This window comes from Callorhinus ursinus, unplaced genomic scaffold, assembly GCF_003265705.2.
Source record: "Callorhinus ursinus isolate GAN/ISIS: 27379988/994484 unplaced genomic scaffold, GSC_fseal_2.0 scaffold23, whole genome shotgun sequence".
Classification (NCBI taxonomy): Eukaryota; Metazoa; Chordata; class Mammalia; order Carnivora; family Otariidae; genus Callorhinus; species Callorhinus ursinus.
The window spans coordinates 15,280,120-15,306,177 of NW_027397085.1; the positions used below are offsets into that span (position 1 = coordinate 15,280,120).

At 41.1% G+C, this 26,058-nt stretch overlaps 1 protein-coding gene and 1 pseudogene across 1 annotated transcript in view; both read left to right on the plus strand.

Moving 5' to 3' along the window:
• Positions 1-1,467: 1,467 nt before the first annotated feature.
• Positions 1,468-26,058, plus strand: part of ELOVL7 (ELOVL fatty acid elongase 7) — a 78,030-nt gene continuing 53,439 nt past the window's right edge. Inside the window, exon 1 of the mRNA XM_025892447.2 lies at positions 1,468-1,736. The gene's annotated coding sequence lies outside the window, so the exon portion shown is untranslated. The remainder of the gene's footprint in view (positions 1,737-26,058) is intronic.
• Positions 14,751-15,404, plus strand: LOC112839485 (large ribosomal subunit protein uL1 pseudogene; annotated as a pseudogene).

Genomic DNA, 26,058 nt, shown 5'->3' on the forward strand with positions numbered 1-26,058 from the left:
AATATCGCATTATTAAGTATTGCTTAATGAATGAAAGAATCCATCTGACATTCTGTGTATTTGAAATTTCATCAATATATGTAGATATTTAGAGATAGACTATCTAGAGATAGACTCAAAAGGAAATACAATTAAGCAAATATCCCCAATTCACAAAAGATCTTCCAAATCTACCAAACTATGTTTTTATTATGAAAGCAGAGTTTACCTAAAAGGAAGGAGAAATCTTCAGTTTCCTTGACTTCAACATTCTCTTAAACTTGAGCTTTCATGTGTTTTGCATTCCTTTCAATAGCTAACTATGTGGGTTCTCAACATTTTTTACACAAAGCATTTAAAGCCTCTTGTTCAATTCAATAGGGTTAGGTGTGGAAGGCAAACTCTATGTGCAGAAAATACACTTCTGGCCCACTGAATGTTCTCCCTATCCACCATACCTGGTCGTCTGGATCCTTTGTCAAGATTCCATGCTTGAAACTTACAGCACAAACCCAGAGGCCACGTTTGTGAGGATCTGGGGTCAAGACTGCAGCCCAGGGTTATTTTTCAAGTTTCTAGAAGACAACTCAAGGGGCGCCTGGGTGGCTCAGTCTGTTAAGTGTCTGCCTCCACTTCAGGTCATGATCCCAGCGTCCCGGGATCGAGTCCCACGTTGGGCTCCCTGCTCAGCGGGGAGCCTGCTTCTCCCTCTGCCTGCTGCTTCCCTTGCTTATGCTGACAAATAAATAAATAAAATAAAAGACAACTCAATTCCAGTTCTTGGTTTTGCTTCCTAAGCAGGTAACTTCTTCCGACTCCTATTTTGCCTCCCTGCTACTGATGCCATGACCCCAAAACTTAACAGAGGTTAAGAGGATCATAACTAGACACAAGGCCAGGTAAGTTTAAAAAAGTAATGGAGCGTGCATACACATACCTGACATTCATCCTCGCTCCACTCCCCAAGCCCACAGTAGCAGATAAGGAGAAATCATTTTGCTAGACTTTGTTCTCTGCAGCAGCTAGTATGACCAGGAAAAAAGTTAACTTAGATTTTTATTTGTTTTCATTGCTCTAAAAACCCCCTCCACTCCCCAATATTTGCAGCAATTTTTGTCCAGTTTCTTACTAAGCAGGGATGGAGCTGACCCAGATTGGGCTCTCCTTGGTTGGGTCTGGCCTCCATTTTAGATATGAGTTAACCCTCTGAAAAGCTTTATCAGAAGCAGGGATTTCCTTTTTTTTTTTTTTTTTCCTTCCCCCTCCACTCCAGCCTCACCTCGGCCAGGTTTTCCTCCTTTCACATTTTTCTACAATTCATTCCTGAGTCATGCATGACGACAACTTTAACACTATTTACGTTACGCCTCCAGATGACCTCAGGTGATGGCAGGGGCGATGAGAAAGAAATTAACAGTCCGAAGGACAGAACCCATATCCCAAAGCAGCTGGCCACGGTCCTGGGGTCGGGGCGCGGAGGCGGGCGGAGGCGGGGCACTCGCTCCCGGGAGAGCGGCTGGCTCCTCCCTCCCGCCCCTCGCGGGTACCTGGCGGCGGGCGGGGGCGGTGCTGCGCGGCGTCACGCGGCGGGGTGGGAGAGCGGGCAGGTGACACCCCGGCGGCCTCCTCCCCTTTTCCAGCTCGGTCGGCGGCTGGGGCAGCAGGGGCCGCTGTGAGGAACTCTGCGGTCACGCCGCCGCCCGCCGCCGCCCTCTGCTCCCGCGCGCGCCGGCCGCTTCGGCTCCGCTCCCTTCAGGGTGAGTGCGGGACTCCAAGCCCGTGGGTTGGGGCTAAACTTTTCCCGGGCGCGGAGAAGCGATGGGGGAAGGGAGAAAAACCCGGTCGGCAGGGGTACGGAGCAGCCGGATGGAGGGACCTGGGCGCGGCGGGCGGGCAGCGGGATCCGGGTGCGGGAGACCGGGGAGCCTGGCCAGGCCCTCCGCGGGCTGTGGGGAGGCGCTTCGGAAGTTCTAGCACCACGGCCTGTGGGTGCGGAGGGCGAAGGCCCTTCCCGAGGGAGGGCGGGCCGCCGCGCTCACCTGCGCGCTCCCTGGGAGCCCCCCGACGCCCCGGCGTCCCAAAGGGCCGGTGCTCCCGGGCCGCCCCGGGGCTTTGAGCCTCCCCGAGCGCTCCCGCGGGGCGGGGACCCTGCTACTCCGGGCGGGAGGGCTCGCTGGTGGGACTGGGAAGAGGACCTGCTCGACCTTGGCCACGGAGGTCACTTCCCCAGCTCCGGGATATGGCTTCGCTAGCCTTCCACTCCCCCAAATTCCCGAGCCCCTTTCTTTCTGCTTCCTTCCCCTTTGGGGCGCTTTTGTGTCCTCGAGGCCGGAATGAACTTGGGCTGGGGGGCTGCTCTCGCAGCGTGGCGCTGCCTCTTTGGCTCCCTGAGCTGCACTGTGTCCCGGCGACTGCCCCTGGCTGAGGAGGGTGATGAGTACTGAGCCGTAGAACAGGTTGTGCTGGAGATGGAGATGGGAAAGCCTGTTGTTTCATCTTTCAACTTATCGTTGGTTGGGAAATGCACCCCCCTATCAGTCAGCGCTGATTTAAACTTACCGGATGCGGAGCGAGCGTTCCTTCGAGCTCCCTGGGGAGCCGGGACCGGAAGGATTCGGGGTCTTGCCCCCGAAGAGCTCCCTGTGGGGTTGGGGAAACACGTCCCACGCCGACTGAAGAATAGTTTTGGTGAGCCAAGCCTTTCCCCTCTTGCTGAGATATCCCCTCGGAAAGCATCTTAACTTAACCCCATACTCGCAGATTACTTTTTGTTTCACAACTCCCATTTATCGTTCAACTGCTGTGAAAGAATCATCCATACTTTGTGATTGCCCCTGGCTTCTTACTGCTCACGGGCTTACTAATTCCCTTACTTTGTAATTTCTGCTCCTACTACTGGCCAGAAATTGTTCTCCCCAAGGTCACCGAAGACTAGAAAAATCTTTTCCCCTCAGAGGCAGGCATTTATTTAGTGTTTATGTGACGGGCACTGTTCTAAGAACTTACATTAACTCCTAATCCTCGCAGTGATCCCGTGAGGTTGAAGGATTATGTTATCCTCATTTTACGGATGATACTTCATAACTTGCCCAAGATCACACAAGTAGCAGGAAGGGATTCCAACTCAGGGGCCCTGGACCAACCACTGTGCATACTGCCTCAAGTAGCATTCCTTTCTTCCTCCTTATTTCCTGAAGTCCTGACCTGAGCTCTTGGAAGCATCACTGACCAGGTTCTCATTCTCAGATACCTCTTGTGTGGCTGTGTACTAGTTTAGGTTCTTTTTAATTTTTATTTATCATTATTTTGAGAGATTTCGCAGAACCCTGTTACTTAAGTTATCACCTCTAGTTACGTGACTTAAGATTCTGTGCTTTTCGTGTGTCTTACTTAGTTTTCGAGTAACATCTGTCAGTTTCTATTGTAATATTCCTTGTGGACTTGCCCTCTTTTGCCTCAAAGCATTTCTGGTTAACATCATTTATGTCAGGGGCCCCATCATCATCCTAGTCACTCAGGTGCAAAACTCAGCAGTCCTGTCTCATGTCACCTCTCTCTGAATCTTGATATCTCTTCAACTTCTACCTTGTCTCTTCTTCTAGCTTTCATCGAACCTTACCCTCCCTGATGCTTCTTCCCCAGTCTCCCTGTGATTTATCACCTGTCGTTTGTCATTTTCTCCTGTTGGGTAATGTAAACAGCTTAGGACATTAAATCTTCAGGTCTTACATGTAGTAGTTGCTTGGTAAATGTTTGCAGGATATGATGCAGTACGAATTAAGGTAGTACACAGGTGTGCTTGGATGATGGTAGAAACTGTTTTGAAACTTTTAAGCCAGGTTTCAAAGGGTGTTAAGTAGTTTGCAGTGGAAGACTTGGGAGTAGCTGGCAGACATTGTGGAAGAGGAGAAAAGCCTCTGCTGACCTGACTGTTGTGGAGAGGAATCCAGTTATCCTGGCTAAGCGTTACAGTTAGTAATGTAGCTGTAGGACCATGTCGGTGGATAGTTATGAATCCTAATCTTACCTTAGCGAAACAAGACATAAAACCAACCACAGTAACATACAAAAAAAAAGCCATCTTTTATTTCAAAATATAATATATACATAAAAATACATAAAACATAAATGAAGAGATGACCAACAGTAGATATACTTAGCAGTAGAATGACTGTCTTATTCTGGCAGGAGATGTGATGATAGTGGGATGAGAGTGCAGACATGCCTAATAGGAGCCTTTTCCCAAAAGCTCTGTAAAGGTGATGTGAGCCTGGACTAGTCCCAAGAGGAGGTGTCAGGAGGTTTGCCGACATTTGAAGTGAGGAGAAGAGAAAACGAAGGAGGTCCCTAAAGTGAGACTAGGGAACCAAAGAGAGTTTCGACCCACTGAGCGTAATTCTACCACAGTGGATGTTTTGCGATTTTTGCCTTTGTCTCTCTCCTTTTTTTTTCTAACTCTTAGCTAATGTTTCCTTCTGATTTCCAAATATGATTTGCAAAACTCCTACTGTTTGTGTTATATTCCAGCAGTTGTAATGTCTGCTCTATCCTCTACTGTTGAACAGGTGTATTAGCAACGATTATAAACAACCTGTTACAGTAATACCTTTGCAGTTATGTCACTTTATGAATTGGGGTTTGTTTCTTTATGTCAGACATTGGAACGTACATAAAAGAAAATCCCTGTCCTCAAATCATTTATAGTTGAGTGGAAGAAATAAGACTTTTCCTAATTTGTTCGGTTATTCTCCTTGGTGTGCTATGTGTGCAAACAGTTTTAGGATATAGGAGAATGCTATTTACCAAACAAATAATTTTGGAGGCTTTGTATATTAGCATGTTAAATTGAGAACTAACCTTGAATTTTAATCTGACACATCATATAGCATGGAAAGAAGCCTGCCATAAATACATTTTGAGAGAGGAGTATATCTTAGATGTGTTTCTGTCACTCATCCAATTTGAACCACCCACAAGTTATGAAGAAGTTGAAAATGAATGCAAATTTAGCATTTTATAAGACTGATCTTCAAAAAAATCAGGATTTCCAATTATTCCTAATTTAAATGTATTAAAAGCACATATTACATTGGGAAGTAAAATTATCTGTTTGGTTAATGATAGAAGTAGCCACACCACCATAAATACTGCTGAACAGGGGCGCCTGGGTGGCTCAGTCGTTAAGCGTCTGCCTTCCGCTCAGGTCATGATCCACGGGTCCTGGGATCGAGCCCCACATCGGGCTCCCTGCTCGGCTGGAAGCCTGCTTCTCCCTCTCCCACTCCCCCTGCTTGTGTTCCTGCTCTCACTATCTCTGTCAAATAAATAAATAAAATCTTTAAAAAAATAGAACTTAAAAAAATACTTCTAAACAGGCTATTACTCAGATGAACTAAGTTACCATATCATATATAACATACAAGTCTGCCATGTGAAACACAAAACCTTCATCCATCTTGGGAAGCAGCCTCACAGCCTTTGAACACAGCAGCCTAGTTTCTTCGTCCTCTTGGATATAAGGTTATAGAACTAAATCTAGCCGAAATTAGGGAGTTTCAGAAGTTGCCTATTCCACAAACATTTAAATGAGTGCCCATTTTGTGTCAGGCAAAGTGATCAGCAGAATGGCCAGGGTTTCAGGGAGGTAAACAATTCCGGTGCCGTGCGATCAACTGTGAGCAACACAGGGTGTTGGGGAAGCCAAGTGGAAGAAGGTAGGCATAATCGCCCTCCTAAGCCGAAAGAAGAAAGAGTGGGAGTTAGGGCAGCAGAGAAATGAGGTGAGGGCAGGAAATCCGATTGAGGCTGAGAGAAGACAGATGCCTTGCGGAGGGTGCAGGGGAGGGTGTGAGGTGAGGTTGCCTAGGTCCGCAGTTTGCTGAGAGCCTTGTTTCACCTGAAGCATTTGGATTTTCTCCTAAAATCTGTGGGCAGCCAGGCAGCCCTTGGAGACATGCAAGGAGGTGAGGGGCCTGTTCACATTTGAATTTTAAAAGCATCCCTCTGGCATTTGTATCTTCACCTTTCTGAAGCCTCTCCTCCTCCTGGTGGAGGCTCTCTCTCTCTTTTCTACCTGATAGCCAGCTCACGGTTCATCTCTCTTTGAAAGGGACAGCCACTTTCAGTGTTTACATTAGATGTCTTGATTATGCTCTGTTGGCATAACAATTTTGGAACAGAAAATAAGCTTTTATGACTGTCCTTGTGCCACATGTTTATAAAATGCTCAAGCTTGCATTTAAGTTTTCAGTCTCCTGTTGATGAATATTTAGGCATCTTTTTAGGTACCATGATAGTTGCAACAAGGCACTTTACATGCATTTTCTCATGAATCCCCTGAGGCTGACAAGGTCTGTACCATGATTCTCGTAGTACACATAGGTGCAGAAAAGTGAAGAAAGGTGCTCAGTTGAAGAAAGCAGACAAGGTGCTCAGCATACACTGTAGAAAGTGTGCAGCCAGGATCTGAACCCAGGTAAAACTGCAATATTTAAGCTCTTCACGCTCTGCATACTAACTCTGTGGGTTGATATTTTAGAGGGTGTAAGACACACTAGGGTTCTGATATCATGTGGTAGTTTGGTGAGGGCATAAGGGCAACCCTAAAGTTAAACAAGATTTAGATTGTTTAGGGTCAGTGGTAGAAATGGGAGGAACTAGAGCAAGAGGGTTTGGCTAGTAGTTCCTTACGTAAATACAGCCTGTTCTCCTTTCTGTCCCGAATGTCTGGGTTTTGTCTTAATAGCACATTTGGGATGTATTTGTTTGTTTATTACAATCAAATGATAGAACAAGGACAGCATAAGGACAGTAAAGGGTGCTCATATTTAAGGACGACTTATCCTAGGTCTGTCCAGGGGCTTCTCTACCCACTCCCCTTCTTAGCTTTTTCCTGCCTTCTCTAGGCAGACAGTGCTGTGTTGGTTCCTGTGGGTTAAAATGATTTGTGTCTCAGAAGCAAGCAAATAAACAAACTAGTGCTGACCTCACATTTTAATCCCTCTGCTGTTTTTCATTCGGTTAGCCAGAAGGCACCTGCTTATACCTTTGGCCTCTGAAATTCTAACAGGTGTGACATTAACGTGAAGAAAGATAGGAGGTAGAAGTAACATTCCTAGGAAACCAGAGTCCGGATACCGATTATCCAGCAGCTTAGAATGAGTTCCTGAGTAAATGTAGAGTGGAATTTAAAAAATAACGTGGCAGGAAGTATTATTCATTGTTCAAAGGGAGAAAAATAAATAGGTAGTAGATAATAACTTAACATTAAACGTGGCTCATGTTTCTTAAAAAATAGGTTGGACATAGGCACTTGCCATTTCTCTAGATAAAAGACAGTTAGATGTTGGCAATTGCATTTGGTTTATCCTAATAAAGGACAGTCCTCTTGACATCTAACAGGTTGACCCAATGAGCTGAGCCTATACTCTTCATTTCCCCTTAAAGTAGACTGAGTGCAGCCAGGCCTGGTGAACACGGGCTGCTAGTAGCCTGATCCCCTCTGGGTTACTGGCTCAACAGCAGTCTATTGTATTTATCATAAACCTGTTGGTGCCAGTTACACTTGTTATTGTGATGAGATCATTTAAATACCAGTAATAGTTGTGTAAATCTATGAAATGTAAGTGCAAGAGGAAAGAGTATTGTTTCTGTGAAAGGAATATTGAATTCTTTAGAAAGAGTCCATAAAAGTGAGCAACTAAAAAAGTGGGCAGGAAAACTGTGAAAGATTAGAGAGAAAATTGTGAACATTTGAAAGAAAATATCCTGCCCTTGCTTTACAAGTTTATTGTCTTTGTTTTTTAGTTTTCAGTCCACTTAGAAAATTAAAACTAGAAATTGTAGAAGATAAATTCTGACTGTGATTTGTATAAGAAAAGTTGGGGAGAGGAATTCTTCAAGGAAAATGTTGGAATTACTTTAGGAAATTGGGGAATTCATATATGTCTTAAGGTAAAGTAAATGTTATGGGGTGTACACAGTTTTTTGATTCTTTAAACAGATTTTTTTATTAAAGATTGATTTATTTGAGAGAGAGAGTGCACGCATGGTGGGAGGGGTAGAGGGAAAGGGAGAGAGAATCCTAAGCAGACTCCGCGCTGAGCGTGGAGCCTGATGTAGGGTTCTTTCCCACAACCCTGAGATCACGACCTGAGCCAAAACCAAGAATCAGACGCTCAAGCCCCAGACAATTTTTTTTTGATTAACCAGCCAGAACCAGTCAAAATTCCTGCTGCTATTAGTCTGACTGTAATAGTTGATACCATAGCATGGTGAGCATTCACAGCGTTTGCCTCTGTTGTTATTCTATGGGCCTACGTTAACAAAGGAAAACTTTGCCTTTGAGAATGTGAGAAGCAGGATACATGGAAATTTTTTTTTCTTTGCTTACCATATCACGCTAATGGCACATAATTCATATTTCTTGTTTTAAATTAGGCTTTTAGCAACCATATAACATTCAAGTTTATTTTAATAATGTGAACCAGTATGTAGATCCTAGGGCTGATTTCCACCTCCTTTAAGTGACTTCCATAAAAATTGAAAGCAAAAATTGAAAAAAAAATCTATAGTATAGTATTAGCTAGAGTCTGTTAAACTTAATAAATTTCTTAGTGTTACTAAGCTGGACAAGTTGAATTAGGCAGGGTGTAACTTATTCTAGATTCAATTACTAAATATACTATTTAGAAGCATAATAAGTATTTTCTGAAGCATTATAACAAGTTAGTGGAAAAAGACCAAACTTGTAAAATGGAAAAAAATAAAAGTACATTTTTAGAGTAATAGCATTTATTGAATACTTGCTATATGCCAGGCTTTGGAATAAATTTTACATATGCCTTATCTCATTTAATCTTCATAGCAGCCCTATTGGGAAGGTTATATTGTTCCCATTTCCTAGACAAGGAAACTGATGCAGTATAGATGTTAAGTAATGTGCCCTAAGTCAAGTGGTTAGTAACAGAACTGGGCATCAGATCCATTTTATTCTGAACCCTAGTGCCCATATGCCCATGCTCTTACCACTTTTTAAAAAAATATTTGAGAGAGAGAGCACAAGCAGGGGGAAGGGCAGAGGGAGGAGCAGACTCCTCACTGAGTGGGGTGACTGATGCAGGGCTTGATCCCAGGACCCTGGGCTCATGAGCTGAGCCCAAGGCAGATGCTTAACCCAGTGAGCCACCCAGGCGACCCTGCTCTTACCACTTTATAAGGTAGTATTTTCACCTGAATTTTCAGTAAAGGTTTTTTTTGGTTTTTTGGTAAGCAATTTATTGAAGAGGTGATTCTAGACATTATCAGGAGGAAGAGAGAAAGGAGGCAGCCAGTATAGGATGTGTTCATGAAGATGCTGCTCACACTCCTATAGACACCTGCTTCACTCACACCGGGTCATGCCTCATTGTTGTCCTAGCACCTAAGGGGTGAAGAGGTAGAACCTTTGCTGGGACATGAGCATGTAGATAATTTATTAATAACATATTAAAGTGTTTTGACCTGGAAAGGACCTTAGTGATCATTTAGGCCAACCTCCTCTTTGACAGATGAGGAACCTGAGGCCCAGTGAGGCCAAGTCATTTAGCCAAGGCCACAGGCCTGTCGATCATCCTGGGCCAGAAACAATTTTCTCCTTATCAGAGTTCAGGTGCTTTCTAACCTCCTCATTATTTTTTGTTAGCCTTAACTCTGAACATGCCTTTACTACTGAATTTTGAAGTACCTAAATTACCCACCCCATCTTTGTCTATCAGTAACAATATTGATTACTCCCTGTACCTTACTGTAGAATATGAATGGGGCAAGGATCATGTTTCCCCTGTGTTATGTGTGGAACACCTGAAGCTCAAAGCAATACAATGATGTCCTCAGGCCCATGTATTATAAAACCCAACCCTGAGCTATGACTGGAAATGTAAAGGAAGAAAAATACATTATGTTAGCAAAGATGACTAAACCATCCAGCACAAGCCATGTTGTCTCATTTAGCAATCCCTTCCTGTGCTTGTTCTCTTTCGTTAGCCCAAGTTCATCCCCTGTAGGTGACTGCCTGACAATCTCAGGGAAGTAACATCTGTGGGGCTACTATAGTAGACTCCAGGAAATGTAAATTATTTTTGCCAAGGTCACTAAGTGGTGAGTGGTAAACCTGGGTCTGCAGTACATATATTCTGACTGTACATCCTGCCACGGACTCTGTGTGGCCTTTGAGAAACTTTAGAAAAACAGCATGGAGGAGGGCAGACGATATGCTTAGGAAATAGGACAGTTGGCAAAGTTTGCATGTGATAATGTATAATTTACGTTCCACTTTTTCAAAAAGGATTTGAAATGCTCATAATAAATATAGTAAGATCCAAGTGTAGAAGGGAACACGTAGGTAATGTAGCTGTGGTAAGTGGAACACTAAATTTTAACTATTAGCTGGGAGCTCATATTGAAAAAGTAAGAGAATGTTTTCACAATTCTTATGGTTTGTTTTTTAAAAAATAAAACGTAAATGTGTAATGTTTACACATTACACAGATAATATTTTCCCCCAGGAATGAATTGTAGAAGGGATTTATCATGTAGGTCCTTTGAAAGAGGATCTTGAATAACTCCATGTATAATACTTTGAATAACAGTTTTGCTGAAGATGCAAAGATATTTTTTAAATTAGTATTGGTTCTTGATAACACATTTATTGTAGATGTTAATTAAAGTAAACTCTTTGAAACGTTTCTCCAGAGTCTCCAGGGCTGGGCTAATAAAGTCTAGATTCTCATAATGATAGACAATAATAACTTACATGAAGTAGAGTAGGGCTTTTTAATCTAAGGTTGGCCTATGGATGGAATTCAGAAGGTCCATAACTCTCCAAAACATCAGATTTGTATATACATGTGATCAGAAACATGGCCCATAGCAGTTGAGTCTCAAAGGATAAGAGCTATTGATTTAGGAAAGACATGAAATAATATATTTCATATAAGTAAAATGCTTAATAAAATTTGACTGTGTACATGGAAAAGGATTTGTCTTTTTTTTTTAAGATTTTATTTATTTATTTGAGAGAGACACAGTGAGAGAGGGAACACAAGCAGTGGGAGTGGGAGAGGGAGAAGCAGGCCTCCTGCAGAGCAGGGAGCCCGATGTGGGGCTCAATCCCAAGACCCCGGGACCATGACCTGAGCCAAAGGCAGACGCTTAATGACTGAGCCACACAGGTGCCCCGTAGGTGGCCATATTTAATTAACATCTTTTTCTTCTTTGTTTTGTGTCATTATTGGAAAGGCCTTCCTTGTTTCAGTATTAAAAAATAATTACCTCAGGTTTCACTAAGTGTTTTTTATCTTTTTATTTTGAAATAATTACAGATTTACAGGAACTTGTAAAGTTAGTACAGAAAGATTCCACGTACTCTTCTTTACTCAGTTCCCCTAACCACCAGATATTTTTATGGTTTTATTTTTTCTATTTAAATTGTTGATGCACCTGAAATTTATTTTGGTATAAGATGAGATATGTATTCCAATTTATTTTTTTTCTACTTGGTTAAGGATTTGTCTTTAATGTGAATGTGGAGTTAAGCATATAATGTTGACGTGACCCAACTGTGTGGACTTTATCCATCTTACAAGGATACAATTAGTACAGATAGTTAGACCCTGGTGAAAAGATATCATCTCCAGCATGCATGGTAGTTTTCATTTCTGTTGTCCTAACTCTCTGGGAATAAAGGCTTCTACTTTTTTACGAACTAAACATTGCCTCTTTGCTATGGGCTGGACACTGGAGTTGTAAACATAGAGAAGTCACATTGTCTCCTCATTTCTGACTTTATCTTATGCCCACATCCAAATTAGCAGCAACTGGTCAGCTACGTCCACAAAACGTATCCTGAATCTCTCTACTTCAGTAAACTCCTAATCCTTCTGTCTCACTACAATCAATTCTTTACTGAGCAACCAAGTTAGTTTTTAAAAACATAAGTCCTGGGCGCCTGGGTGGCTCAGTTGGTTAAGCGACTGCCTTCGGCTCAGGTCATGATCCTGGAGTCCCGGGATCGAGTCCCGCATCGGGGTCCCCGCTCAGTGGGGAGTCTGCTTCTCCCTCTGACCCTCTTCCCTCTCGTGCTCTCTATCTCTCATTCTCTCTCTCTCTCTCTCAAATAAATAAATAAAATCTTTAAAAAAAAACAGAAAAAAAAATAAAAACATAAGTCCTGTCACTCCTTTGCTTAAAAGATCCTGTCACTACTTTGCTCAAAAGCCTCTGATGAGAGTTGCAATTTTGCAAGATGTGGATTTCTAGAGATAGATGGTGGCTGTGTTTGCACCAACAATATGAACATACTAAATACTGCTGAGTAATACACTTAAAAAATGGTTAGGAGGTAAATTTTGTTATGTGTATTTTACCATAAATTTAAAAAAGGAAAATAAATAATCTGCAACAACAACAAAAAAACCTCTGGTGGTTTCCCGAGCTGGACCTAGAATAAAACCCCTGCTCTTTGACTGAGGCCTCAAGACCCTGTGTGTCCAGGCCCCTGAGGCATCCAGCATCACTCTCCCTTGTGCTCTGCTTTCTGTTCCTCTGACTTAGTGAGTTTGTTCCTGCCTCCAGGCCTTTGCCCTCATTGTCTTCTCCAGGACCACTTGCCCTTCAGATCCTCTCAAATGTTCTAGCTCTTTCTGACTACGCTTGTACTCTTGCAGCCCTCTGCCCTTGGTGACCCTGTCATATCACTCTGTTCTGTTTCATTTTCTTCCAAACTTTTACCACTATTTGTCTTATTTATGTTTGTGTTTTTCTTTGCTTGTGTATCTTCCCATACAAGTAGACTGCATGAAAATAAAGATCTTGCTGTATGTATCAAGCTTCCCAGCTTGGTCTCACATAAAGAATGGGCAAATAGTTCTGCACAAAATAAAGTGATGTTGGGAAGGAGGAGGAGGAGAGAATGACGTTGGGGCCCAAAGAGTCAAAAACACATGAAGTATTTCCTCTCATTCAAGGTTGGAGAGAAACTTTTCCTCTCTTCTATCTCCCTCTTCACCTAAAAAAAGCAAAACAAAACAACAAAAACAAAAAAACAAAGAGAAAACAAAAATATAGCTACATATCAGCATTCAGTCATGAACCCTGCCCAAACCAAGCTTAAAATGAAAATTGTATATGATACTGTATATCACATTCCCAGAAATGCCTGACTCCTCTGGGCCATTTGCTCTTAGAGGGTCCATTATGAGCCCTCAGTTGTGTTAGTCAATAAGACTGTCCTGCCAAAATGAGTCCATAATCCTCCCAATCTTTCTATCATTCCAGAATTATCTTCTCTAGCACACACTTCCCCAGTGACCGTCAGAATTCACCCTTTCCATCCTGCTGTCAAACTACAGGCCATTTTGTAGATAACTGGAGTTTCATGTTCATGTTTTTCATTATTATTTTTCATGGCAAATATAAAAGTATATTTTTCTCTGTCTACTGTAAAAAATCATACTTTCATATAATCAGAAAAATCAGATTATTTTCTGACTATCATAATAGTATATGCTGATTTTAGATTGAAAAACATAACAGAAGATAACAACACAAAACCAAAAAAACTTGTAACAAAAAACAGACCTCACACATAATCCCACCAACCGGAAATTACCATTGCTAACATTTTGATAAATTGCTTTGCAGCCTCTTAAAGGCATTTTTAAAACGCTGAAGTTTTTCTTGAGGAAAAAGAATTGACAGCTATTTAAGTGAAGAATAAGGGTCATCTGGTATACTTTAAAAAAAAAAAAACTTTACAAGCATTTGCAACATGGAAGTTTTATTTCTTCCTTTAAAGAAAACTCGTATTAAGGAAATTTCCAAACATTTGTAAAAGTAGAGAGAATAATATAATGAACTGGATAAACACATCACCCAGGCTCATGACTAATCTTATTTCATCTAAATATTTCAGTATATCTTCAAAAGATAAGGACTTAAAAAATTACTACAATTATTACACCTTGTAATAAAATAATAATTTAATGCTCTTAAAGGTACATGATAACTTTTAAAGAAAAAGGCAACATCCTGAGAATCTCTGAATAATTTATATCTGTTTCAATTATTGTGAGCATGTATCAGAGAGAATTCGGGGAACAGCAAGAACATCTACTTGGCCCAGAGAATATTTGATTAGGAATCAGAGTGAGAGGGGAGGGTAAAGGATAAGTGGGGTCTAGTTAATCTAGTCTATGATCAGGAATTCCAACTTGGTTCAAAATTCCATTACATATTGCTAGAGGGTTCTGAAAAGAGAAAAGACCTGGTCAGAGCGTTCTGAATTGGGCAATTCAGGTTGCTGGCTTGTCACACTGTCAGTGGAGAGGAAACTAGGGTGTAAAATGGGGGAGCTTGATTCCCTTGAAGCAGCACAAAGCCTTGATGGACTGAGAAGGGCAGAGATAGTGCAGAGTGGAAAAGAAGATCTGGAAGAGGGAAAGTTAGGAGGTCAAGGTTCCAAGCCTAGAAACATGGGTGGATTGTGATGCCCAAATTGGTCTCGGAGAAACTGGGTTGGGAAATGCTTTGAGACTCTGGGAATTTCTTCATTTCTATTCATTGGTAATCATTGCAGGTTAGTGAACAAGCCCATTTGTAGAATTTGAGACTTTTAACCAAGGTAGCCTCTTCCAGGCAATTCCTTTATGGTGGGGCAGTTAGAATTTGTATTTGTGAGATATTTCACAAATCAGGTGGTTAAAACTCACAATGGTGACTGTGGCACAAAGAACCATGAGCAGCAAAGTCTCCCGTGACACCCTGTATGAGGCGGTGCGGGGAATCCTGCACGGGAACCAGCGCAAGTGCCGGAAGTTTTTGGAGACGGTGGAGCTGCAGATCAGTCTGAAGAACTATGACCCTCAGAAGGACAAACGCTTCTCGGGCACCGTCAGGCTTAAGTCCATGCCCTGCCCCAAGTTCTCCGTATGTGTTTTGGGGGATCAGCAGCACTGTGATGAGGCCAAGGCAGTGGATATTCCCCACATGGATATTGAGGCGCTGAAGAAACTCAACAAGAATAAGAAATTAGTCAAGAAGTTGGCCAAGAAGTATGATGCCTTTTTGGCTTCAGAATCTCTGATCAAGCAGATCCCACGAATCCTGGGCTCAGGCCTGAATAAGGCTGGCAAGTTCCCTTCCTTGCTGACCCACAATGAGAACATGTGGCCAAAGTGGATGAAGTGAAGTCCACCATCAAATTCCAGATGAAGAAAGTGCTGTGTCTGGCAGTGGTTGTTGGCCATGTGAAGATGACAGATGACGAGCTTGTGTACAACATCCACTTAGCGGTCAATTTCCTGATGTCCTTGCTCAAGAAGAATTGGCAGAACGTCCGAGCTTTATACATCAAGAGCACCATGAGCAAGCCCCAGCGCCTGTACTAGGCACAGTTCAGTAAATCCTAGTGCTACCCTTAAAAAAAAAAAAACAAAACAACTCACAATGGTAGCTAAAGCCAGAAGAACTAGAATTTCTCCCTTGTCTACCTCCTCTCCCACCAGGAGGAGAATCCATGGAAGTTATTTAAATATCTCATGTAAAACTAGGAAGAAAAGTCTTTCTTTGTTTCCCTAGAAATACATTTGTAAATATTCGCCATGACCACTTTTATAGGGCAGTCATTGTTCTTATCTTGTATTACCTGCCATTTCTGTTGGCTGATACTGGGCTATTGTTTGCAAGGGCTATAGCTGGAAAGGCTCACACTGAGACAGTATTGAACTAAGCTATATTTTTCTGTCCAGATAAATAGTGGGGGGAAATATTAGTTTAAGTTGCTGCTTCTGGAATCTTTCATACCAAAATTATTTTACCTAAAAATTAAGTAATGCTATTTAGCAATAATATCTTTATTACAAATATATTTTATATACATTATGCATTAAATAAATATGTCTCCATGTAACTGCACTTTCCTTGGGAAAATCTTTTCTCTGGTTAAAATAACCAAATTATAGATTTAGTCCTCAACTGGAGATGTCTTTCGCAGACCTGGAATAAATGCAAATCTTGTCCTATCTCTATATTAGTTTTTAATTTGTTAAACAGAACTGAGACACCTTAATAGTAATCATTTTATTAAAACTGAATGAAGAAGGTTGTGTAGATACAGGAACAGCTGCTAACTCAGAGGACATTTATCATGAAGGTTCAGTACCTAAAATGCTGTTGGAAATCAGTAGGAAAGCAGAGAAATCATCCCCGAGCAGAGGAAACTGTATCCTGAAGTCCATTGAATAAATCTGTATTTGACCCATAGGGAGAGCCTCTGATGTTTAATCATAGTCTATTTAGCATTATTTTAAATATTCCAACATCATTGGTTATTTTATTTCCTGTCCCATAGCAGATTAGGGACAGCAAATGAGAATAAGTATGATCTTATAGAAATGGGAATGCTGGTAACAAGCCAAGTGTGGTGGCTAACCAGCTGATAGGGAGGAGACAGGAAATCTACTTACAGTAGATGCAGGTGTTTGAAATGCTTGGCAATTTGGAAATTGTTAGTGTAGGGCAAAGATCAGAGCTCCAGCCCTGGTAGTCACAGAGGGCACTGCTCTAATACCATTGCTCTCAGTAATAGCCCCAAATCATCCAGGCAAGTGCAGTGTATTAGATGATTGTAATCTTTCAAAAGATGTTTTCTTTTTTTTCCAGAAGTACTTTTTAAAGTAATTACACCTACAGATAAGCATTTCTGTTATCTAAAATGTTTACTTCCATGGAACACTGTATTCCAGTGGATAAGGCTGAATAAATGAATTGCACCCATAAATAGAAAAGCAGGATGAAGTAATTTAATCTTATTATTGGTTACTTTTCTTATTCACAGTTTTCTTTGGGACCACTTGTTTTTCTTCCTTTTATGGGCTTATCTGTATATTTCATGGATGAGTATTATGTATTATATGATACTTTCTCCATGTTTAAATAGGTAATGGGAAAGACAAGTATGATTGTTGTGTTCTCTAGGATTCATCAATCCACATGACCCACCTCTGGGTACCATCTCCCTCCCCTAATGGGTCTCCTACCCTATCCCTCTTCCTACCTGGACTGAATCTGTTATTGCCAATTCTGGTTTGTCTGAAAGGCAAGGTAATTGGAGACCAGTTGACTCCCACTCTTCCTCTCATTCTTGTGATTCTTAGTTATGGCCTAAAAGAGAAACCCCTTACTGGGTATTACAGCCTTTCTGTTGTCTCCTACTGTTAACTACACTTTCATCTCTTGTCTTCTATCCTTTGAAACCATCTTCCATTGTTTTTACAAATTCTCTTCGGTCCTCAGTCCCATCACCTTCCATGCATAACTGAATATGGCTCTTTCTCGCTACCCTGTGTCCCTACACTGCAGGAGAAGTTTCATCCATTCACCCACTCAACAAATATTTGAGTGTCTGCCACATCTCAGGTACTGTCTTGGTGCTAGAGAGGCAGCAATGCACAAAATGGATAAAGATCCCTTCCTCTGAAGAGCTTATATTCTAGAGTGTTATGGAGGAGTGGGGGGAATCACACAAACAGATAAATATAGAATATTGGTGAGATACAGATAAATTATGTTAAAAAGTGCTAGGGAGAAAAATAAAGCAATACAGATAGGGAAGTACATAGTAGTGAGGTGCTGAAGGTGACGTGTTAACAGAGATCTGACAGAAGGAAAGCCACAGCCATGGCGGATATCTTGAAGAAGAAAATTCCAAGTGGTGGGGGTAGTAGTTTCAAATGCTTCGAGGCAAGAGCATTCTTGATGTGTTCACGGAAGGGCAAGGAACCCAATGTGGCTGAAGCTAAGAAAAGAAGTGGGAAGGACAGGAGGACAGAGAGGAGAGGTTGTCAGGGTCCAGATTGTGGAGCGCTGGATGCACCGTTGTAAGGTAAAAAGACATTGGCATGTTTTAGGCAGAGAAGTGATAGGACTTGGGTATTTTTTATTTTGTTTTTTTGCTCTAGTGAAGAATACGTTGACCAATGTATGGTGATTAACATAGCAATAAAAAAATTTTTGAAAAAAAATATGTTGAAGGAGGACAAAGGTGACATTGGGAAGACCAGTGAGGAGGCTATTGTAGTAAATCAGATAAGGGATGACAGTGGTTTGGACCACAGTTGGAATGAAAAATTAGTGTATTCTAGAATATATTTAGGGAAGACAGATTTGTCAGGATTTCCTGATGGGTTTGATGAGGAGGTGAGAGAAACGGATGCTTTCTCCCATATTGAAACGTATTAAGCGAGACAGGCCAGAATTTGCCTCTCCTCCCATTGCCACATCTGAATCAAACTGATAATTTTTCACTTCCACGATAAAACAAAACAAAACTCTCCTTTTCTGAATGTCTCCCTCTCAGGCTGTCTGCGCCCTGCATCTCTTAACCCTCTTTGTTTATCATTTTCCTCTTTAGTCCAATAATGCATTGTGGATTTTAGCATCTGACTTGTCCACCTCTCCATCCCCACATCTACTTTCACGCTGGGAGACTTTAAAAATCCTTTTTGATGCCAGCGTGTGAGTAGCTTTGTCAGACAGAGTTCCTTGTCTGACCCATCTGTGATCATGTCTACAGCACTGGGGCCACTTGTTTTCATGACCAGTCACTGAGCCTTATCATCTGAACATGTGTCAAGAAGAAATAACTATACTGACGCCTCTTCCAACCGTAGTGACACTCCCTTCAGCTGTCCTACACTTCCCTCTCTTCACATTCAGAGAGACCTTAGTTTTCCCTCAGTTTCTCAGCAATATACTTTTTTCACTTTCATATGTATCTGGCAAAGTACCCACTCCAAATCGACCCTCCAGTCGTCCTCTGCACATATATCCAGGCAGCTGAACACTATTGCAGAAAATTGGGTGGAATGGTGAATCTATCACTTCATGGTTTCCAGCAATTTAACTCTGACCTCCAATTACCTCATCCTTCCACTCAGTGACTCTCAACCTTGATTGCATAACAGAAGCCTTTGGGAACTTTAAAAAACCCAATGCCTTGGCTGCCAAAGCCTAGTAAATCTGAACTTTGGGGGTGGAACTCAGACATCAGTATTTCTTAATCTCCAGGTGATTCCATTGTGCAACCAAGATTGAGTACCACTGCTTTGGATTTGTCCTTGAAGGATTTCATTTTTCCATTCCTCTCAAAAGCTACCCTATCCTTCCCATGCTCTCCAGAACCACCCCACTGAACCTGATTTTATAAACTCTCAGCAATTGGCTTCACTTCCTACTTTGCTAGAAAAATTGAAGCTTTTGTTGCTGAATCTCTCTATTGTTTCTTCCTCTCACTGTAAACATACTTAAGGTTTTACCAAATTAGCTTAGATCTCATGTCTTTCAGGAAGTCTCTAATCATTCATGTCCTTATTGATTTACTCACTGATGTCTATTGGACAACTGCATTGTTTTAGGCAGCCAATAACATCCCAGAAAGTGGGAGATGAGAACATACCTGACTGAGCACATTAGAGCAATGCTTTTCAGACTATCTGTGGTAGTGGACCAATAGGGTTTTTTGTTTGTTTGATCTTGCTCTATCATGGACCAAGAAGTGGTCTTGTTGTACATGATTAAAATGCAGTTTGTGCCACATGTGACTCACCACACAAATTCAGCAACACCCAAACTGGTCTATATCTTGTTTAACGAGTATTACATACTTGGATGTCACTGCAGTTCCAATTGCCATAAACATTTCTAAATGCTTACATTTGATTTCTGAACTTAGCTCGATCCAGACAGGTAATAAACCATTTGTGCTTTAGCACCAGTCCACAGGCCACCTTTGAGTAGCATTGCACTAGAGGGTTGCTGTCAGTGCAATGGTAGAAGGGGGGCAGCTTACATCAGGGGCTCAGAAGAGACCAGACACTTTTCCTGATTGGTTGAGCTGTAAGGGCAGGAGAAATTCTATTAGAGAAGGGCAAAATCTTAAAAAAAAAAAATGAGATCTGCTTACCAGCTAGAGGAACATGGCTTTTTAGCCACGAGGAAAAATTAGAGCATAGAGTGAGGGCCATTGGAGCAGCCTGGGACTGCTAAGTCTGTCGTAGTAGGTGCATAGTGCAAGGGGGCCGCTATAAGATTAGGGATGAAGCTGGAGTCAGGGGTTGATTTTATTAACTCAACAGATAGTTTCTAAGAGTCAGCTATGTAGCAGATCCTTCCTAGGCCCTGGGATTAGAAGCCAAGGAGAGACAGTTTTTGCCCTACTGGAGTTTAGCAGCATTGCTAAGGGTAGCTAAGGAGTTACACTTTTTCTTGTAAGCCATCTTCGAAGGATTTTTGACCTGGCGCACAGCACGATCAATTTAATTCTTGAGAGGTGGCTCAGGTGGATTATGGGAAATGATGGCTACTGAATCTGGAAAGTTAGTTGAGAGCTAAGTAAGCCAGGTAAGAGATGATCAATGTCAGGAAGGAGCGGTCAGGGGTTGAGGGAAGTAGTAGGGAAAGGGACTTTTATGAGAAATATTATTAGGGGGATATATAAACCACAGGTCTTGAGGGGTCAGTGGAGTTTAGGATGGCTTGCAATTTCTGACTTGTGATAAGGTTGATGGTCTAATTCATTGCGGGAAGGGCTTTTTCAATGGGGAGGGGATTAAAGCAGTGATAAGCAAACAGTCTGAGGAGGTCGCACCAGTTAGGTGCCTGCCCTCTGCAGTCTGGAGTGTGCTGTGCCAACCTCTATCCTTGTACTGGTCAGTGAGTTTCTGTATTTGCGAACCCCTTGAGAACCTGTACCCAGTTTTCTATCCTCAGTACTTGGCGCAGGGCCTAACATGTAGTCACAAATCATCACACACTTAGTGGATTAAAACAACACAAATTTAAAATTCATATTATTTCTTTCTTTTCTTCTCTAAGTCAGAAGTCCAGGTTGACAAGGGTGATTGCCCTGCTGTGTGTTTCACAAGGTGCTGGCCGTCCGGCCTTTCCTCAGAAGGCTCTAGAATGAATCTGTTTCCAAGCTCATTCAGGTTTCTGGCAGAATAGTTCTTTGTGGTTGTTAGGACTGAGGTCCCTGTATCTTTGCTGGCTGTCAGCTAGAGGATATGCTTAGGGGCCTCTCTCCAGTCCTCAAACATGGTCCCCTACATCTCAGAGCCAGCAATGGTGCTTTGAATCTTCATGCTTCGAATCTCTTTGCCTTCCTCCTCTGCCACATCTCTTTTGTCTTTTTCTTCTTGCAGCCAGAAACAGTTCTCTGTTTATAAAGGCTCATGTAATTACATTGGGCCTACCTGGATAATCCAGACTAATCTCCCTACCTTAAGGTCTATAACCTTAATTATATCTGTAGAGTCCCTTTTGCAGTATAACACAGTCACAGATTCCAAGGATTAGGGCATGAACATTTCAGGGGCATTATTTTGAGCATTATTTTGCCGACCATATTAGTAATTATCCATCAAGTCATGTTGGGATCATCATGGCTCTTAAACACGTATACATTCTGGCACCTCCTATTTGTACAGGGAAGTACAGGCAGGTAAGTCTTACCCACTGTCACAAGGAAATAGGAGCAGAGGTAGATCACAGCCTTCAGTTCTATTCTTTCTTCTGATCACCCATCTGTTTTTTTCATTCCATCTGTCTGTCTATCCATCTATCCCATCCATTCATCCTTTCTGTCATTCATTCATTCATGAGCTTTATTTCAAGGATCTGTGCTAGTTTGGAAATGAGGAAGAAATTGAGCTACAAAGATAAATAACACCTGATTTGTGTCAGCTAATTTTCAATATTTTGGGGTCTCCCATCAAATTTTCTTAAATCCATGCGATCTTCTGAGGACTTTGGCTTGTGTGGATGATGTTACCGTCCCTATTTAGTGAATAATCTGTTTTTAGGTATGATGTGGTCTCAGGCCTGTACCAAGAACTCAGTAAATGTATTTAATTATGATCATTGCTGCTTGGTTCACTCCCTCCATGTTTGGCCATAATATGTAGGAAACATTAATAAATATATATCTTGTTTTAAATTTTAACTGTATTCAAATAAGTAACCAATGTTACCAGTTTTTTATTGGTCTTTCCAGAGATATTTTATGCATATAACAAAGAAATACTTGTCTTGTACTGGGCATTAATAATACATTGTAGCAGTTACACCATAGCAGATAAATAAAGCTGCTTCATTCTTTTTTATAACTACATAGGATTACCTGGTATGAATATACCAGCTTGTTAAGAAGTCTCACCTTGGTGGACATTTGGATAGTTTCTACTTCTTTTGCTATTAGAAGATTGTGGTACAAAATCTTGTATGTGCATCTTTCACACAAATATTAAGCATACACATAGAACAATTGTATTGCAACAGTTATTGCCAAATTAGAGGTTGTGCCAATTCACATTCCTGTCAGCAATGTAGGAGACTAACTGTTTCTCCAAACCTTGGCCAACAAACTATGTCATCAAACTTTATGGTCTTAACCAATCTGATCAGGAAAAAGTGGTATTTCTATTTTTCTAGCTTGAATTTGCATTTGTCACATGGCTGACTAAGGTTGGTTGTCTTTTTTGTATGTTTTTTAGCACCATTTCTGTTTCATTTTCTATAAACTGTTCATCTTTTATCTATTTCTCTGTTGAGTATTGGCTTTTTTCTTACTAATTTGCTGGTAGCCTATATATTAAGGAAATTAGCTTATGAGAAGCATGTATTTCAGGATATGAGATGGAATATAAGATGCATATATTTTTCTGTGTTTTGTCTTTTGATTTTGTATGCTTAGGCTTTTGACATGCATAAACATTTAATTGTAGGTGGGCATATTTTTAAAAGATTTTATTTATTTATTTGACAGAGAGAGACACAGTGAGAGAGGGAACACAAACAGGGGAAGTGAGAGAGGGAGAAGTAGGCTTCCCGCTGAGCAGGGAGCCTGATGCGGGGCTTGATCCCAGGACCCCGGGATCACGACCTGAGCCGAAGGCAGACGCTTAATGACTGAGCCACACAGGTGCCCCGTAGGTGGCCATATTTAATTAACATCTTTTTCTTCTTTGTTTTGTGTCATTATTGGAAAGGCCTTCCTTGTTTCAGTATTAAAAAATAATTACCTCAGGTTTCACTAAAATGTTTTTTTTACCTTTTTATTTTGAAATAATTATAGATTTACAGGAACTTGTAAAGTTAGTACAGAAAGATTCCACGTACTCTTCTTTACTCAGTTCCCCTAACCACCAGATATTTTTAAGGTTTTATTTTTTGTGTTTAAATTGTTGATGCACCTGAAGATTTATTTTGGTATAAGATGAGATATGTATTCCAATTTATTTTTTTTCCACTTGGTTACCTATTCGCCCTAACATTATTTACTGAATAAGCTACATTTTCTCCAATAATGTAAAATGAATGTACATCAATCATGTGTTAAATTCCTAAGTATACTGGTCATTTTTTAAAAAATATTTAAAGTGCCACAGCTTGCAAAGAAGGTGAAATGTCACTGTATATTTTTCCAAGAGCTTTGTGTTGAGATGACTAGGACTGGCCCTCTTTCAAAATTGTATTATGGTGTAATTTGGCCTGTTTGTCTAGAATTGACTTTGTGGTGTTGTGGGTTATGCTAAGGTACAGGTAAATAACGTTCAGTTCTTAGCCTCCAGGAGTGCATCTTAGCTTATTGATCTCACTCTATTAAGGTAAAGCCTTTACCCTATTTAGTGCTTAAGGTTAACCATGCAATTAATCCTTACAAAACCTTTCAGAGGGGTGTATATTATCCTCATTTTTGTAGATAGAAAATAGAGACTCAGAAATATTGCAACTGCCCAGAACTCAGGTCTAAGAGCAAGTTGGCAGAACTCAGACAGGTCCTGGCCTTGTGATTGGTATCAGCCCACAGTATTGCAGGACATGCTGTCAATCTGCCTGAGATGCCTCTTCCCTCCAGTGATCTGAAATAAAAACTACTGTTAACTTCCGGGCTAGAACATAACTCCACTGTTCCATCTCTCCTTTAGCAAACCTAAAGGCTTTGACCATTTTTAGCTCCTCCTTTTCAGCGGAAAGTTCAGGGAAAGACAGATGACTTCTCTAAGGCTTTTTTTACTTTGCTCTGAAGAATGCTAAAGGAAAAATACAACACTCATTTGCCCATCTGGTTGTCTGAATTTAGGGGGTAGATTTAGATAATTCTTAAATGCTTCCCCAGCTCTGTAATTCTAGATATATGTTGTTGTTGTTGTTTTGTCTCACTTGTATTTTCTGTAGTTTTATGTTCTCATATAGGAGGGAGTGAACAAAAGCATTTAAAGAATGTCAAGTATTTTCATGTGGGTTATTTAGAGGGAAAACATGTTAGAAATTCTTTAATCCAATTAGAAATCACATCTGTTAGGAGAAGTCATGTAGGCTGGTTATTGTATAATAAAAAGTACTCTCAATTTTAGTTCATTATATCAGCTTGTTAAGACTGTATTTAAAGGCCACCACTTAAAATTCTGTATGCACTTTGAGTCTAAGGTTATCAGTTCACACACCCTTTTAAGATCCTCTAGGTTCTTGTTAGCTGCAGTGTAGTCGATGTGTTGCTTTTCACAAGACAGGGGTTTTAGGATAAGTAAAGCAGGTGGGTCTCCAGCTCTGAATTTTCTACTTCAGTGTTGAGTTATCGCTATAGCAAAGTAAGGTCTTTCAGGAAATTTTACCCACTTCTCTTGGAAGCTGTGTCTAAGGTCTCCTTGGATAGTCCTCAAACTGGCCAATTTGGATACCTAGATACAAAAGTCACTTAGTGTGCTTGGAAGGGAAAAATATGTTCTTAGGGCCTAAGTGAGTTAATGCAAGGCCAGCCACACTCAGGAAACTGGTCCATAAACTAGAATACCCCAGGCATTCATTTAAAATTGTTTATATATGTAGACAAAGTGAAGATTGAGCGAAGTTGCAAGTAGGTAATTCTGCTTAGGAGTTCTAGAGCTAGATGGGAAAATTGGTGAAATTAAAGCAAAAAGAGCTTGATTAATCTTGTTCTCCTCTCTAGAGGTCATTCTGTCTTTTAAAACCTTTACCCTGCACACCCTTCTGTGCAGTGCTAGAAAATTCCGGTGAGTAACCAACTGTGTTTTTGAGATTTTTTTTTTTTTAAGATTTGTTTATTTTAGAGAGGGGGGAAGAAGGGCAGAGGGAGAGAAAATCTTAAACAGATTCCATGCAGCGCCCAACACAGGACTCAGTCCCACAACCCATGAGATCATGACCTAAGCTGAAAGCAAGAGTCGGACACTTAACCGACTGAGCCACCCAGGTGCCCCTTTGTTTTTGTGATTTTAAAGAGATTTCTGCCTTACAGTTTGCATTCAGTTTCACATCAGCTTCTGTAATTTTAACAGAACTATCACAGTCTACTAAAGTTTGCTCACCATATAAATTTTAAATTATTTCTTTTATATGAAGGGTGGCATCTAATTGCTAAAATAGGCAGGCTGTCTTTCTTTCCCCATCTATTGTATGGACAGTCCTCTTCATGCAATGATTTTTGGCTCTGTGTTAACCTCTCTGTGAAGGTGGGTGGTCAACACTTCTAGATTTTGTTCCTGAATTTGGAGATTTGTCCCACTAGGGGACTTGAACTTTCTTTCCCTGAGTCTACCTTTACTCCTTTTTGAGACTTTTCTGTATGCTGGACTAGGGAGGTTAGCAGTACGGAGAACCACAAGCCATCTCAAGTGTAAAAGTCTCAGCTGGATTAGTCTGTGTTAACTTGCTCTTACTAGATATCCCCAGGTTACATTTCTTCAGGATACACCAGCCTCGCTCCTACTTATCCTTTCAAAGATCTGCTCAGACATGACTTCCTCCAGGAAGACTTTCTTCATCTCTGCCCATGAGTCTAGCTACCAGGCTGGATTAACTACAATCTCCTCTTTGCTGCAAAAGCACTCTAGGCTCATTGCTATTGTAGACCATATGCTGTAGAACTGTTTACTTGTGTATGCACTCCAAGAGGGCAAGCACTCTGTCTAGTCTACATTTTATTTATTTATTTATTTATTTATTTATTTATTTATTTATTTATTT